Below are 17,524 nucleotides of genomic sequence, written 5' to 3' on the forward strand. Positions count from 1 at the left end.
ATACACTCTCACCTTTGAGTTAGTATTATGTATAAAATACTTTACAGAGAAGCACCACAACCTGATCCTACAATCTAGCTGCAGAGTATTCATACAAAGAATTTAATTACAAATTACAGAATGACTGTCATTTATGTTTCAGTTGAAGAGATTCCCTAATAGAATAACCTGCTTCTTTTGGAGAAATAAAATTTGCGGTATAGTTCTATCTGTATGGGCACTTAAAATTTCCTGGAGTACAGTCCATGGCTTTACAGACAGGGGCTAATTGCTTTCATAATGAGTAATACAGTTTGCAAAATAATCATTATCAAACTTTCATGCAAGCTGATCTTGTTAGCTCTATTTCAAACAACGGAGTTTTATAACAGCTTAAAAAATGTAAAGGCCTGTTCTTAAAAAAGAAAAAAAAATGAATCCCACTGCTATTGCTGTGGAAATTTACCACTCATTTTGTGGTAATCAAAACCTTTCTGATTATTAAGTTCCTAGCGCCATTAAAGAAAATTCAAGCACATAAAGCAGGGATATTACAAGTTCTGATGACAGCTATTTAGTCATAAAACTATTTTGGTGACAGCCTTTCAGTCATAAAACTACTATGAATTTATTTTTAAATTAATTAGAAAATACAAGTTATGGGTAATGACAAGAAGCTGCAAAACAGAACCTAGAAAATATGCAAGTAGAAAGATAAACTTCTACACTTTGTTTCATTGTTGCATTATGAGATCACTTGTAATTGAACACATACCAGATTTAGAGATTATTGGTTTTCTAAAACTTTGAGTCACTAAGAAGATTTTTCATTTTGTTGTGTGTTTTCCTTGGTAATCCATCCATTGCATCCCTTCCAGTGCTAAAAATATTGTCAGTCTACTGGTACACTGCCAGCATGTCAGTATCAAACCAGCGTTATCGGCCCTATTTCCCTCACTGGAAAGTAATTCAGTCACACTGTATCATTTTCTAGAGCAGCAATTTTGACATGGTGCTTCACAGGCTACTTCAACATGTTCTTTGGAAGGTAGATATGTTTGGAAAATGCTCTCAGACACATGGTGAATGTGGGGTGTCCTGTATAGGTACAAGAGTTGGTCTTGATGCTCCTGATGGTCCCTTCCAACTCAGCATATTCTGTGATTCAGCACAGAAACTCTGCCCTTACTGGAAAGTGCATTGTATTAGTCCATAAATCTGAAGTGATGATGAAGTATGCAAGCAGGGCTCTTGCCCCTCCTTTTCCTCAGTCTCCTATGTGCCACCCATGCTTGCATTTACAGAGTATGTCCAAAGTAGCTACAAAATGTACTCTGTTCTTTGCTCCCTTGACATGTCCAGTGAATGGTGCTTCTTTCCAGGGCTCTGCCAAGGTACCCATAAAGCAGCACAAACAGCCCACACCTTTCTCCAACAGCCTTATAGGAAGACTGAGAATTCAGGGGTAAGCATGTTGGTTTAGGATTCAAAGGGACTTGTTTCAGTTGTGTGGAAAGGCTGAAGTTCAAAGCACACTAAGCATTCTGTTTGGCCATCAGCTCAACAACTCTAAAATTGCTCCAAATAACAGCAAAGAATTTGGGATTCTGTGAGCAGAAAAAATTATTCTTCAAAAAGAAGGGCAACATACATGCAGCTACCCATCTGATATGTTCATACTGCATGTTTTTACTTGCTCGTATATTTTAAAATTCTCTCAGGTCATTGCATATATAGATTTTAAGAAGCCCTCTAATCACTACTCAGTTCTGAACAGAAAGATAGAGGGGTAAGACTGGCCTCTTTGATTTAAAATGATCTAAGGATATTAAACAAATGTGGCTGAGACAGTCTGTAAAAGTCAGGGAACTACTTTTAAAATTTCTGGTCTGGTAGTAATTCATCAAACCTAATATGGTCTGCTGTTCCAACACTTGCAAAATAATAGAGTGAGAGTTTAAAATGTGTTTCTTGACTATTCTTCTGGTCTGCAGAAGCAGGAAAACTTATAAACTTTCGCACATGAAAGCAACTATTTCTAATGCTATGCAATACTTACAGTGCTTGGACTATGACAGTAATTAAAATAGATTTTCATGTCAGCCATGTGAGTAATTATTTTACTACATCATGGTGAGTGATTTTGATTTCTAGGCGTTGAACATGAGTGTTTAACTAGGATTTTCACTGAATAGTCATACTCTAGTTTCAGGCATATTCCTTTTTTATGTTCTATGGGAACATAGAGGCAAAAAAAGATGAAAGAATTTGCATGATACAATCTAGTTCCATAATTAATCATTTATTTACCATATATTTTTCTCACTTTTTCTTATAATAAAATAGTTACTAGCATAAACTTAGCCAGTGTAATAACTCTTCATTATTTCTAAATGTCTTCAGTATTTTTGCTTCATCATGAATTTATTGTTGGACTCAAACTGCTGGACCTAAGTAGTCTAGAACAGCACTATCAGAACAACATTGCTGGTTTTGTGACTTATCTGAAGGATATTCAAAACACACAATGGTTCTGAATGTATATGAAAGCTAGTGATACAGGCCAAATATTCCACCAAAAGACTCTGTAGATGACAAGTGACAAGGGTTTGTCACCTCCCTCTGGAGCAGCTTGCTGGGACAAGTGACGTTGGCAGTGTGGATACCATGAGAGTTGACAAGCTGAAAGGAGGTGGCCTAAAATTTGCTTAACACACCTTCTCCAGGAATAAAACAGATAACTCAGAATCTGAGCAAAAACCGGTCTGGATCTGAGGGCTGGAGTAAAGAGAAGGATCTACTCTGTTTTTCAGGGACTGGGTGGTCCCTGCAGCCTGACCACCCCTTGCAGAACAGGTTACTGCTGGAAACCACCAAGGGAAGGCTCTGGACCTGGCAAAGAGTGACTGGGGAGAGGGAACCTTCCTGGGCTTCTGTTAATTTTCTTTTCTTTGGCTGTGGGCAAGGACAAAACCAAGACAATACAGATGTGGTTTATTTGATTTTCAAGGTACAAAAACATCTGAAGAACCTGCTAAAATAAACAAAACACACCAGCCTTATCAGATTCAAAGGTTGGAGGGAGCTCCCTCCCCACCTGGGGTTTTTAGACATCTCTAACTTGTAGGACTACAGGTAAGAGTCAACATCTGGGGATATGGCAATATTTGTGATGCCATGAAAGATTCTGTACATGTACTTATGCAACCTATAAAACACTTTTAAAATTCAAATGCTTTTTAAAATGGCTTCAGGAAGAAAAGTTTTAGCAACTCTGCCTCTTTCCTGAGCTATGGGCAAAACTGACAGCAGAGATGACACTTTGGAAAGGCAACTCCAAGTGGTCTTTTCCAGAGCTCAAGAGAACATGTTGACAGACTCATATTTCCATAATGAAAAATGTTATTACATTCCTCATGAAAATAAAAGTTTTTTAATAAATAAAAATTCATTAGAACTGCCAGAGGCAAGGGCAGTTTCAGGGAACATTAAAAATTCAGATGGACTGAAGGATCTGTGGAAGGAATAATATAATTCTCAATCCTTGTAATGCCTGTAAGGCTCACCATCATTGCTAGATCCTTCCTACTGTCTGTAAATTTGTACACTGCCATGCACATACCAAAACTTGCATAAGAATGCAAATACATGCTTTATCTATATCTGGAGTTTAACTTTCAACTCCTGTTATAAGACTGGTTTTCATTACACTTAAAAATATTTGAAATATTTCGTGTTTTTAAGACGTCTTTGATCAGTGCTTTGGCATTCACACCTGTTTCAACAGTGAGGTGCACTTTTCAGGATGAGTTTTGATGAGACAGAAGCACAATCAGGAGGAGTTCTGAAGAGTCAGAAGAGTCTTGGCAAGAGAGGGTGCTGCACAGTCACTCTCTGTCAAAGCCAGTGCACGGGTCAGCACTCTGGGTTTTTAACTGCAAACAAGTTGCAAGGAATTAATGTGGTGGGGAAAGGCAGCTGCTGAATGAGCAGTTACTCTTCAGTAAAAAAAAGGTGCAATAGTGACCCCCCTGCAGCAGCACCAAGCCAGGGCACCTGCTGAGAAGAGATGTTTTTCATGGCACAGCCAGTAGGAGAGTTGTAGGGATGCACGACAATCAGTGGCTATCACAACCCACAAATTATGACCTTGACTGGTGGACACATGAGTGCTGCTGCGTTTCATTCGGTTTTGGGGTACTTTTTGCAACAATTTTAGTACCCATAGAAAAGTTGCAGTTTCAGAGAAGTTTGGGTTGTCTCTTCTAAAACTTGCACCATTGTTTTATGCAGATCTTTAGCCTGGGTTAACAGAGAAACACAACTGCTTGGCTTTGTCAGGTTATAAAAATCTACAAATGATTGCCTACTTTGGGGAAAGTTAATTACTTAGTTATGCTTAGTTCTCTAGCCAGCTATACAAATCCTTTTTTAGCCATCTTTAAATATTGCTAAAACATGTTTTCAGAAAGAGATTAATGCTCTCAGGAATCATTGCTGGGGCTAGTATCAGGTTAAAATCACTATTCCATGATAGATGTAGTCCTCCGCAACCTACAGGGGTGTTCAGAGCATGACACAGAGGCAGCATACACACTCAGGAGGTTGCAGTTACATGTCCTTCCTCCGAGCCACGCTGCTGCATGTTGTAGCTTTCCCTCCTTCATGGAAACTTCCATCTCCACCAAAGTATTTCTAACCCAGTTATTTATCTGGATCTTTGTACTGCTGTTGTCTGGGACTGAGTTGGTTTTCTTCACAGTAGCTTGCATGGTGATCTGTGCTGGAAGCAGTGTGGATCCCACGGGGGTGTGTCAGTCCCTGCTGAAGAGCCCTTGCCCAGGGCCAGGGGCTGCTCTGCTCCTCACCCACCCCACAGCCGGGGGGCACCAGGAGCTGGGGGGACACAGCTGGGACAGCTGATCCCCACTGCCCCAAGGGATGTCCCAGACCACAGGACACTGTGGTCAGCATATAAAGCTGGGGAAGAAATCGGGGGGACGTTTAGAGTGGTGGGGTTTGTCTTCCCAAGTCACTGTCATGGGTGCTGGAGGCTGGCTGCCTCAGGGATGCCTGAGCACCTGCCTGATATGGGAAGCAGGGAATGAATTCCTTGGTTTGCTGTGCTGGGAAGTGAAATTTTTGCTTGATGTACTAAAGTGTCTTTCTGTCAACCCATAAGGTTTCCCAGTTGTACCCTCCCAGTTCTCACATTGAAGGCTCACCTGCCATTTTGCTAAGCTCCCCTATTGACTGAGGGAGTCTGCACAAGCAGAATCATAAAGCAAGTACCATGGCCCATATACCCATTCTGCAGTCACAAGATTCTTCTTTCTAATGTCATCAGAAGGGAAGAATTAGCAGAAAAAAAAAAAAAAGCTTCTCTTGCTGGTTCATTAAAATGTGATTTATTTTGAAACAAAATAATTTTTGAATTGTTTTTTACTTATGTAATCTGTAGACAAATAAGTATCCATTAACAACGAAATGGTACAAATATCTGAACATCAGATTTAAGTGTAAGGCAGCTACCAGACTAGTGTGAAGCTGACTGACTTTTATGCCTATACACAAAAGACTTTCCAGACAGTTTTTAGGAGCATAGGAGCTGAAGCCTGGAGCTTATTTTTATGAGACACATTGCTTCTCTAGAGATATTAAACCACTGACTTCAGACACTGTGTAGTAGCACATTTCCTCTTTTCCAGAGGCTGATCATTGCTTTGAGAGAGCTAATGGCAAGGCAGTGAAGTTTTCTGTTTCTGTTTAGTCACTTAGCTGGTGCCCTGTGTGCTTAAACATCCTCGGATAGTTGAACTCAGGGCTCAGTTTCAGGAGAAAACACGGAAAAGGAAAGGACGCCCTACTCTGCTCTGGTAACAATAATGAAAGTGGGTTTGGTTCTGGTCCCACCTAGTGGAGCCAGAGTGGTGTCTGCTTCTCCAGTGCCCCATGTCTCACCGTGGTTGCACCTGGGGACTTCCTCAGAGGAGGCGTCAGCCTTTATCTTGGCCCCTGTGCTGTGTCTGAGCCCTTTTTTCACCAGCTTCTGGGTCTTGTGGGGCACAGAAGCACTTAAGGGGCATGAGCATAACAGTTTCAGCTCTACTTTGAGGCAATGGCTGCAGCCTCACATCAAATTTGTCACTTCAGCTGGACAACTGCAATGCTTAGGTGCCCATGTTCCTTTGATGTATAATTAACCAAGCAACTAAGGCAGGAAGAGAGAAGAAACACCCAATTCCTTCTGCAGCACAGACATTTTCAGTACTTGGCTGCAGTGGGTGATGAGGTGTTAATGACATGAGTATTTGTCCTGTGTGGTGTGAAGAGCCTTCTTTTTCTCTCTCTGTGCTGTGCACCAGGAGCTGTAAAGGAAGGGAGCCCCTGCAAAACCCCATCCCTAACCCTAGTCTGTTTGACAGGCATCTTTGGGATTATCACCTGTTCATTTACACAGTTCAGCAGCAAGGGATACTCAAGCCTTCATTTACTCCACAGCATTTTCAGAGGGTTCAGAATTGCCAGAATTGAAAACTTCTTGATTTCAATGGCTTTCCATCTAGTGTCCCAAAGTCTGAAATGCTTTAGCCCAGTAAAGATTTCTGAGATAAAAGGCACTAACATTAGGATTTCATGTGCCATGATTTACGATGACAAAATAATTCAATTATGTCATGTGCCCTTCATTTATGAACTCTGTTAACTGCTTTAACTCATCTTCATCTCCCATAAAGGTTATGGCCTGACATAAAAAAAAGAATATACTTTCCAATATTTTTACAAATGTTTGATCATATTTTAAAATATTCTTTATAGCAGTCAATCACATTTTGAATGCTATTTGTTGCTTGACCTCCAGAACTTCCTCCAGCAGCAATTTCCTCAGTCTAATCGTAAGTTGCATAATGAAGTCCCTTGTGTTCATTTCAAACTCTTGCCTTTGTTAAGCAAGTGTCCTTCATCTTCTGGATAGGAGATGCAGAGAATATATATTTCCTCATTATTACCCCTAAGTGACCATTTTACATTTAACTGCCACTTCTTCCTATTTCTGTTCCTTGGTGGTGCCCATCCCATAATCAAAGTCAGCATAGGCCATGTGCCCCAACAGATTTATGGCAGAGACAGATGGCGCCAGTGTGAGTTTGGGATCCAGCCCTACTTTTACCCTGTTTTCTTCCTGTATGCACAGATCATATGTTCTTCCTTTCTCTTGCAAGAGAGACAGGTCTGCACTCCAAGACAGCTGAAGATGTTACAATCAGAGAATCCATTAAGGAATGCAAACCATCAGTTTTATCTGTGTACTAAAGTGGAAGGCACTGTTCCTAGGCTAGCAGTGTCAGTCTCCCTGAGCTTTAATCATCTCAACTTTCACTGCTAGTTTCAAGTGAACTGCCACCTAAAATGCAATAAGCATACTACTTCTGCAGGGAGTATAATTTCTTTGAAAGAAGAGATTCTGAACAGAGAAAGGCTTCCCTTGCCATCAGTTCTCCTATTAGGATAAAAACCCCTCAAGATCCATGTTTATTTTGTGGTCCAAAGTACTCCAAGGGACTCATAGCTATGGGTTTTTTTGATATGTATTTTCCATTATTCTTCAGAGGCTTTCAATAGTGGCCAATATAATTTTCTCCATAATTTTCCCAGGAACTGAGGCAAGATTGGCATGTTTGTAGTTTCCTGGGACCTGCTTCAAGCCCTTCTTGTAAACTGAAATAGCATTGGCTAGCTTTCAGTCAGCAGGAATCTCCCCACACTCCCAAGACCCATGGTAGATGAATTTATCAATTTCTGTTTGTAACTTGTTCTTTCTTTTTTTTTTTTTCTAATGCAGGATATTTTTCAGAGAAAAAAAATAATTCTTTCAATGTGATTTATTCCAGAATTCTGCTACATTCAAGATGCTTCTGCTTTTACTCACCCTCATGGTTGCTTTTGGAAGTAGTCTTTTCAAATGACTAATGTCGCTACATAAAAACTCACTTGAAATGTTAGGACCATGTTTGAAGATTCTTTCTGAAGCTTGGAATTATATATTGGTCAGGAAAATGTGGTTTTTGTTTGTTTGTTTGTTTTAATTCATTTGAAGGAAACAAACTAATGCTTCCTTTCATTTTATAACATCATATTTTATCAGAACCTTTATGTATTTGCCAGTACAAAGAGTCAGGGCCCAAGATGGCAGAGAAACACACAATATTACATCACCATTTTCTCCTCAGAAGAAGCAAAGGGTCCATTTTAAAGTGGTTTAATCTCTTTTGTCAGATAGACCCATTAGAGGGCTTAGCCCCCATCCTGACATTCTTGTAACAATTCCTCCCCTAACCTCTTGGTGACTCGATCCTTGACATTGTTTATAATCCTGTTTCCAGTCAGATTGGGTTTATGGTCTAAACAGGGTCTCTATTCCCAAGACCAGGCGTGTTCAGGGGGTGGAGGAAAGAATTGTCTAGGATTCATTAATTTTTGAATGCTTAATCTGAAAACTTCTTCTCAGGGCTGAATGGAGCACTTGTGCAAATCCGCTCCAGAGTAATTTGCCGTCTGTAAACTGGTGTGAAAGGAAGAAATCATTGTGTCAATTGACACAGAAAAAGAAATCACTGCACAACTTTGCAGGCCCAGCATCAGCCAGGACGTGGCTTACATATCACAGCTCATTCATGCACAATTTTCCCTCTCAGACAGCTGCAGTTAATGAGCTGAATACAAGAGACAGCAACTCATAGTTTGTCTCTAGGTAACGTGAAAATTCCCATCTTTTCTGTTATTTTTTTCATCTTTGTGGTTATTTATACACAGTTACCTATATTGTGTGCAGAATGGTCTATTATTATTGCTGCCAGCTCTAATTGTGTGATATCCAGGAAATTCAGGCATGAATTACAGCCCTGTTCTTCTACTTGCTGCACAAGTACAGATCAGAAAGGAGTCTGCTCAGAAACATCAGTACAGACGTTCGCTGTGAGAATAAGGCAAGTGGAGCAGACAAACAAGGGGAAACAAGGAAACAATGAGTCAAGAAAAAGGGGCATTTATGTCTTTTTGATATTATGATATTATTATATATTATGTCTTTTGATTTGTCTGTGCTTTGACCTATCTAGGTCACAGAATCTTACCTCACTTTCAAGTACCTGTAGGCTTAGGTTGTCCACTAGCAGCCTCGTCACCCAGCTAATCAAACCCAGCTCCCTCCATTGCTCTTCACATTCCACATGTTCAGCCCCACCTTGAATCCCATTTATTACACTCTCCCCAGTTCCTTGGTAAGCTTTTCATACTGGGATCCACACACCTGTGGATACACATGAGATGCAGTGCTGGACAGAAGGCTGTGCTGCCTGCCTTGGACTTGCTGACAGCACTCCTGATAAAGCAGCCTGGGCTGTGGGGGCTGTCCATCCAGAGCTCCAGGTCTGTGAAAAATGATGGTTGTACAGACACATGGTGACTTAGAAAAATTGTTGTCACAGCTCAACTGGATAAGAAGGAGCTGCAAGCAGGTCACACCCAGTTTGGGCAGAGCAAGTGTGACGGGGCCTGGCAAACAGCACAGAGCTCAGGGCATGTTATTGGCAAAAGCAATCCTATGTTACAGGCCTACATGGTTACAATATGACACACATGTTAGTATGAAATTTCCTTTCTTCTTTCCCATCCATCTCCACCTTTCTCAGTCCCATGACTCTCCCCCAGCAGGATATTTTTCAAGGGAAAGATGTTAGAAAATGTTTAGACAAACATTTCAGAGGGAAAGCTGTATGTGTTTTTTGTGACATTGATTTTCTTGCTCTTTGCTGCCTGAACCAAAGTGAAAGTATGGGTGTAATGGCCACTAGGCAAAGCCTTTAGTCAGCAGGGTCTGACAGGTGACCTGGTCACTGCCACGATGTGTGCTTTGTCATGTATTCAAAACACCTTTGACATTAATGACCCTGCAACACAGGAAATCTGCACATTTGTTTTACAAAAGTAAATAACAGCTATGAATCATGTTCCCAGCATGTTTTACTGAAGCCATAAAATGCTGTGACACAGTCTGCTTCAGAGCAAAGGCAAGGTAACACCAAGTACCCCTTTACACCGCAGAGCCCGAGCCCTGAGCACCACCGTGCCAGGCAGCCACAGTGCAGGATTGCCATCTGCAGGGCAGCCTGGTATCTGGCTCCCTGGATGCTGGCAGGCTCCTGATCCCATGGATCTCAGAAATATTCATCTTGCTCTTGCAGTGTTTAGGTGCTCAGATGCCTGGAGGGATTCCCAGGTTTTGTGCCTGTACTGTTCCTATAAAAATACTTGTCACCTTTTACTGCCCTGGACCTGCAAGTGACATAAAATCAAAGAATTGTTTGTGGGGGAAGGGACCTTCCAGACCACCTAGTTCCAACCCCTCTGCCATGGGCAGGGAGACCTCCCACTGTCCAGCCTGGCCTTGTACACTTCCAGGGACAGGACAGTCACAGCTTCTCTGGGCAACCTGTGCCAGGGCCTCCTGACCCTCACAGGGAAGAATTTCACCCCAATATCTCATAGGCCACATGCAAAAGCACACATACACTTTACAGCCATAGATGTATATGTCCCTATTAGCATATCGAGCATGGAAAACAGACCTCTTATTTTTTAAGGCTTCAGTGACTCTTATTTGAGCGCACAGCCTTGTTTCAGCTGAAAATGCATGCAAGGGAAGCATTGGAAGAAGACAGTAAATGCAAAGGAATCTGCAAAATCATGAATGATCTGAAGACCTGAGGTTGTCATTGTTGAAAAATAGATTGATATAATGAGGAATTATTATGGGATTATTATAGGCCATTTTCCCCACTTGGTCTTTTCCATTAAATGCACTTACATGAGCACACCCAGCATCACAGACCCACACTGGTGGTGTCAGGCAACACAAAACCTCACAGAGATGTTCCAGTTCCTCTCTGATAAAGTCAAACAGAAAAAGGACATCAGTGGGTTATGAAGTTTCTTTTACATGTACGTTTTATTCGCACCTGAAACACAAAACAAGATGAGAAAAATGGGGACAGAATTTTGCAATGCTGGAAGGAGAAGATGGAAGTAAAAATCACTGCATGAAGAAATAAAGAGCAGAAAGTGCTGGATTGGAGGACAAAAATTAAACAAGCACTAGTTGTACTTGAGAGGTGGCAAAAATGACCACATATATGGTGTGCTGTGTTCATACAGAGGTCAGCATTCCCCAAAAAAAATAAAGTATATTAATGCAGAAACCAAATTCAGGAACATATTACTTAGGAGCAATTGCACATCCCTACAGAAAAACACACCCATGAAAACTGGTGAGAAACAGTAGCAGAGACTGGCAGTGATTTTACTTTGCACCTCTCAACCCATGAACTTCTCTGTTTTGTTCTAGATTTTTCAATATGAAGGTGCTGGTCATATGATTGCTCTGTACTGCACCTATGTCTATCACATGCAGAAAGCCCAGGTTCACACAGCGTGATGGTCCAAAGCCACTGTGCTTGTCCAGCACTGACTTCCACAGGCTGCTCCTTTGCAATCATGAGTAAATTACTCCCCACTCAGGTGGACTTCACCCCCTACTTCAGCCTCATGATTTTCACTCCACCTTGTTCCCCCATTTTTTCTATGGGAAGAAGCCAGTTGTGACCAGTTCCCTTGGGCAGATCCCTGAGTGGATACAGTCAGAGATGGCAGGTTGATGTCTGAGCAATCAGCTGAGAGGGACAGTGGGAGCTGCTTCCTGGCAGCATGGGTGCCCAGCAGGCCTGCATCATTTTGCTCATGTACTGAGAACCCAGGACATCCACAAAACAGGAGACATTTCTCAAGAGACAACAGAAGTACGCTAGAAGCAGAGGAAGGAACCTGCCTGCAGTTCTTTGAGTCCTTGATAAACACACCAAAGATCAGGCAAACTCAACAGGCAGAGTGCACAAACTGGAAAGCCTAAAGTGCTGTAGTGCACTGCGTAGCCAGACATTCCTTTGCTGTCAGATCATGTCAGAGCAGAGGCAAACTCCCCCTGACAACTATTCAAATGCTTCTCTTCTTTTCCCAGTCTATTTCTTGAAAGGAGGAGCATCAAATCTGCACAGTCGGATCCTGCTTAATCTTGCCAGCATGCCATTGTACTCATGTCTGAGGCACCTGTCTCAGCAAAACCCTGCCAGTGCTCTGCATCCTGGGGAAGCTGGACTATGCTGAAGACAGGTTACAGGTGGCACCAGGCTGTGTTGCGTCACCTCACACTCTCTTCCCCACCAGTGTCCTAATGTCTTGTGACTCAGAGTTGTTCAGCCTTATTAAATCACAGAGAACTGAATATATTTATAAACTGACCTACCTCATTGCAAAGGAAATACTGGCCATATATTATTATGCATCCCCTCAGCTAAACTGTATGCAAAACCTCACAATGAATTTTACAAAGCTGCAAGTGCTGGAAAATATCCACATCCTTCTTGTGCAGAGGTCCCAAAGCTGGATGCAGGACTCCAGGTGGGACCTCAGCTGAACAGAGGAGAGCAGCAGAACCCCCCATACCTGCCCACACTGGGAGGATGCAGCCCAGGTCACGGCTGGTTTCTAGGCTGCCAACACACGCAGCTGGGATACATCCAGCCTCAAACCTACCATCACCTTCACGTCTTTCTCCTCCTCTGCAAACTTCTATGGCAGCAATCTGCGTTACTCAGCACCCAGCTTCCTGCAGCACTACACGAGCTGGCTGAGCACCGAGCCACATCCTGGGAGCAAAGCAGAACATCCTACTGCAGCTGAGCCTCTGCTGTTCCCCACAGCCTCCAGAGGCTGCTGCAGGGGCTCTCCCTGGACACTCGAGGGGCTTGGGTGGATCTGCAGGAAGGACTGTGGGGCTACACAATGCCTGTGACGCAGTGGGAAACCTGGCTCTGGTTATCTCCTGCTGACCATGTCAGTTCTTGACTCTGAGTCGCAGGCAGGGGTTGAAACATCAAGGGCTGGGATTCTGGTGAACTGCTCTGCATTATTTATTGCTTTCATCTTAATGAATACTGTTTCTCTTTTTTCAGTTTTGTACAGAGGATAAAAAAAGTTAACTAGTAATAATATATACAACATTATATTTATGAATATATGAATTATGAAAAGTAATTCATTTTTCAGCCAATGTTAATTGAACAAGAATCATAAATATAGATAATATATGTAGCTGAATAATTTAGAAATGCTTGCCATTGTCACTGGTGGCAATCAAGGTGTGTGTCTATGAATATTTATACAGTATCGAGATAAAATGACAAATAATGCAAATGTTACACTTTGAATGTTAATGACAGAGTCTAATTTTTAGTTTCTAAGGCCTTTAAACCTGTGTTGTTAGCCTGGAAATGTCATCATATCCATAGTGCTTAATCTGATAATGCATATTTTTATTTTTACAATGTAATATTGGTCATAAGGTAGAACTTTCCAGTAATTTTTATTGTCTTTACTAAAGGATTAAAGTACAGAGATGATTGTTTAAATGCTGATTTTTTTGAATGCCTAAATTATCAACAATATTTTTGTAAGATAAAGTTACCATAACATGTTCAAAAAGAAATATTTTTGAATATATTTTTTGAAACTATTACGTATTTTCAGTTATATTCAATCTAGATAATGTTAATATGCCTTCTTCTCATCTCTGTGTCACAAGGGATAATGAAGTATTAACTTTGTACATTTTTTGCTCCTTTTAATGAGACAAAGTGTTTGTCTACTCTGGTAAAAAGGAGGCTGGGAGGCAACCTCATGGCCTCCTGCAGCTTCCTAAGAGGGATACATGGAGATGGAGTGGCTGAGCTCTTCCCTCTGCAATCCAGGGACTGGATGCCTGGGAATGGCTCAAAGCTGCATGGAGGGAGACTCAGACCAGACATTAGAAAGCATTTATTTACTGGGAGGGTGGGTCAAACACTGGAACAGACTTTCTAGAGAGGCAGTTCATGTCCCAAGCCTGCCCATGCTGAAGAAGCATTTGGACAATATCCTTAACAGCATGCTTAAATTTTGGTCAGCCCTAAAGTGATCGGGCAATTGGGCCAGATGTTTATGGTATGTTCCTTTCAACTGACCTGTCCTGTCCTGTCCTGTCCTGCCCTGTCCTATCCTATCCTATCCTATCCTATCCTATCCTATCCTATCCTATCCTATCCTATCCTGTCCTGTCCTGTCCTATCCCATCCCATCCCATCCCATCCCATCCCATCCCATCCCATCCTATCCTATCCTATCCCATCCCATCCCATCCTATCCCATCCCATCCCATCCCATCCCATCCCATCCCATCCCATCCCATCCCATCCCATCCCATCCCATCCCATCCCATCCCATCCCATCCCATCCCATCCTATCCCATCCCGTCCCGTCCCGTCCCATCCCATCCTATCCTATCCTATCCTGTCCTATCCCGTCCTATCCTATCCTATCCTGTCCTATCCTGTCCTATCCTGTCCTATCCTATCCTATCCTGCTCTGTTTAACAAGGTACCACTTTCTGTCTGCACAGGGGAACAGTGGTGGTTGTTGCTGGACTTCAGCAAAACATTCAACACCATTTCCCACAGACACCTCCTGGACAAATGGACAAGACACAGGTTGCCTGGTTGGTCTCTAAGACGGGTGAGAAACTGCCAAATAGTCTGCCCTCAGAGCACGGACCAATGTGTTTTGCTCAGGCTGGCAGCTTGTCAGAGGTGAGCTCCCCCAGGGACTGATACTGGGTCGCACATAGCTCAACATCTTCCTAAATGATTTGGGATGGAAAACACTCTCACCAAGTGTGTAGTCACTGTTTGGTGAGGTGTAGTTCATAGCATAATTTAAGCATAGACATGTATTCTGCTTAAAACTAGGTCTAAATTTGATGGATGTACAGTTTATCCACCTAGTAAATAAGAGTATAGCAGCACCATGTAGTTTATAAAATAGAATCGCCAGTGGTAAATAAAATGCTATAAACAACATTCAGAATGGTATCCAACCTGTCATTTTGATAGTACATTTATGCATTTGACAGGGACTGTCTTTTCCTAAAGAGATTAATAGAATCACATTTATGTATCACCGAAGTTGAACACAGGAATTGCATGGAGGCATTGGCACTGGGCACTGGGCATCACAGTCTTTGTACAGGCATGGCAGCAGACCTCTTGTAGAGACTGCATAGCTCGTGACATGGGCAATGTCCCTGCTGCAGGAGGCAGCAGAACCCGGCCAGGTGGCTGCAAGGGACTGCAGCTTCCTCACCACACTGGCAGAATCTACCTGGTTGGCAGAGATTAAAGGCCGGAATACAGAATAAACTGCCATGGGTTTTCCTATAAAAGACATTCCTGCATGGTTATTTTAAGTGAAAGACCCATACAGGCATGAACAATGCCACCACAGCACTTGAGAAAGCAACTAAGTACAAATTCTGAAGCAGACACTAGAGTATATCTTGCTTAAACTTCAGCATTATTTGGGTCTTTAAATCTAACTCTATTGCTCCTGTGTTTGTATTTCTGGAGATATCCTTAGTTAAATATAATTATTTTCTAATTCAAAGACATCCAGAAATGAAGAACCAAGCACTTCTCTGCAGAGTTGGTTCTGGTGCTTAGATGTGATCAGGATTAAATGCACAAATAAGGTACACAAATTTCTGTGAGATAAGATGACCGTCTCTGAGCATTTCGCACTTTCTTTCCCTGAGTTATTGATGCAGACACAGGTGGCCATGTGTCATCCCTTCTAGGAGTACAGAACTTGGCACCTATATTTATCATTCCACTGGAAGTAATGCAAACCTACTTGGACTGGCTTGTAGGTAAATATAGGAAGCTATTGCACTCTAGCAGGGCATCTTACTCCCCACAAAAACTTACCTATTGTTTGTTAACCAGTCAGATAACTCAAGCAGGACAAGTTGTCTTGTAGTGAGCCATTCTGGCATCATCTTGGCACCAGGGTTGACACTGGTCTGGCATCTCTCAACTACCAATAAACATTTTACTTTGAAGTGAGATCTGGAAGATAAGCTGAATTTCTGAGTGACAACCATTTACTTTACAACTATAAAAGCCACAGCACACTTCCTCAAAGCAGAAATCTTCCATACAGTTTCCTGGAAACCCGTGGAGTTTCTCCCATCAGTAGGGACAATTGTTTCACAGTTACTCACCAGGGGCTGAGTGAAGGAATTAGTGCATATCATCACCATTGTGGCAGGAAGTTACATTCAACTCCTAATCAGTATTACTTCTTTTCCTAGCTTTAATATAGGTCCCTTGATACAGTGCACTGTTCTAAGTGATGCTATGATCTACGAGTAGTTATTTTAGTTTTATAATCTATAGTAATTTTGATTAAGATATTTTGCCTGTTATGTCTGTTCATTTGTCATAATAAATAATTCATTTTTATATAAATATATCTGATTTGCCATCATTAGAACTTGCGGAACAAAGTGCTTCCTTAAATTTAAATTGTTGCCAAAATCTGAGGCTAAAGAAGGATTTACCTTCATTTAAACCCTTTTCTGTGAAGGAGATTAAATACACAAAGGAGTTCTTTCTGCCTCTCAGACAAACTTCTCAGACGATAGCAAAGCTTCTTAAGTGAACTTCATCTGCAGCTCCCACTCTCCCTGTGACATGCACTATTTCAAGTTTTCACATTTGCAGTATTCTTCGAGACATAGTGTGGAAATAAGTCAGATAATCTCTCCACCCCATCAGTAAACTGTTCTGCACTGAATTTCTGAAGAGCTGCATAATTGCAAATAATCTGACACAAAATATTCTAGCATAAACAACACACCTCTGAGAGAGTCACAACTTGTTCTCACAGCACCAGCCAGATAAAAAAAACAAAAGTTCATGCAAAATGAATGCTTTGACAGAAATGTCATTGGAGTCTGGTCAGGATAAATCAAGGAATATTAGTTTTGTTTTTCATTGCATTTTGTTAAATGGGGATATATAAACAAAATCAGTGTTTGTGTGTGCTATGTAAATAAAGCTGATAAGGTGCTCTCACTACACTCCATAATCCCATTAAAACTACCTCATTTTCTATTACTTTAAATTCTATTACTTTTCAAAGGAATAAAGCAGAAGTAGCTCTAATACTTAATAACTACACTAATATTTGAAACTAGCACTAATATTTAATGACACTCTGAGTAAAACATTACCCAGTGGGTAGCATTTTTGTCACCCTGGATTACTCCTGGATTACAGAGCAAGTAACACGGGTCTTCAATTAATCACTGCTGAGTTGTTATATAACACTTTCTCAGTGAGATATTTATACTCTGCTTGTTACACTGAAATTGTTATGCAAATTTCTCAATTTGTAAGACTAAAATGAACACTAGCAGCACTATCTGCTGCTAGCAGAAGCTTTAAACAGAATTTAGCAAGGCCACTCATACGTTACTCAGATTGACTTCTGTACCAACAGTCACAGTATGAGCATTTCACATTACTAGGAATTTATTTTATTATACAGATTGTTATTA

The sequence above is a fragment of the Motacilla alba genome, chromosome 5 (assembly GCF_015832195.1).
Source record: "Motacilla alba alba isolate MOTALB_02 chromosome 5, Motacilla_alba_V1.0_pri, whole genome shotgun sequence".
Classification (NCBI taxonomy): domain Eukaryota; kingdom Metazoa; phylum Chordata; class Aves; order Passeriformes; family Motacillidae; genus Motacilla; species Motacilla alba.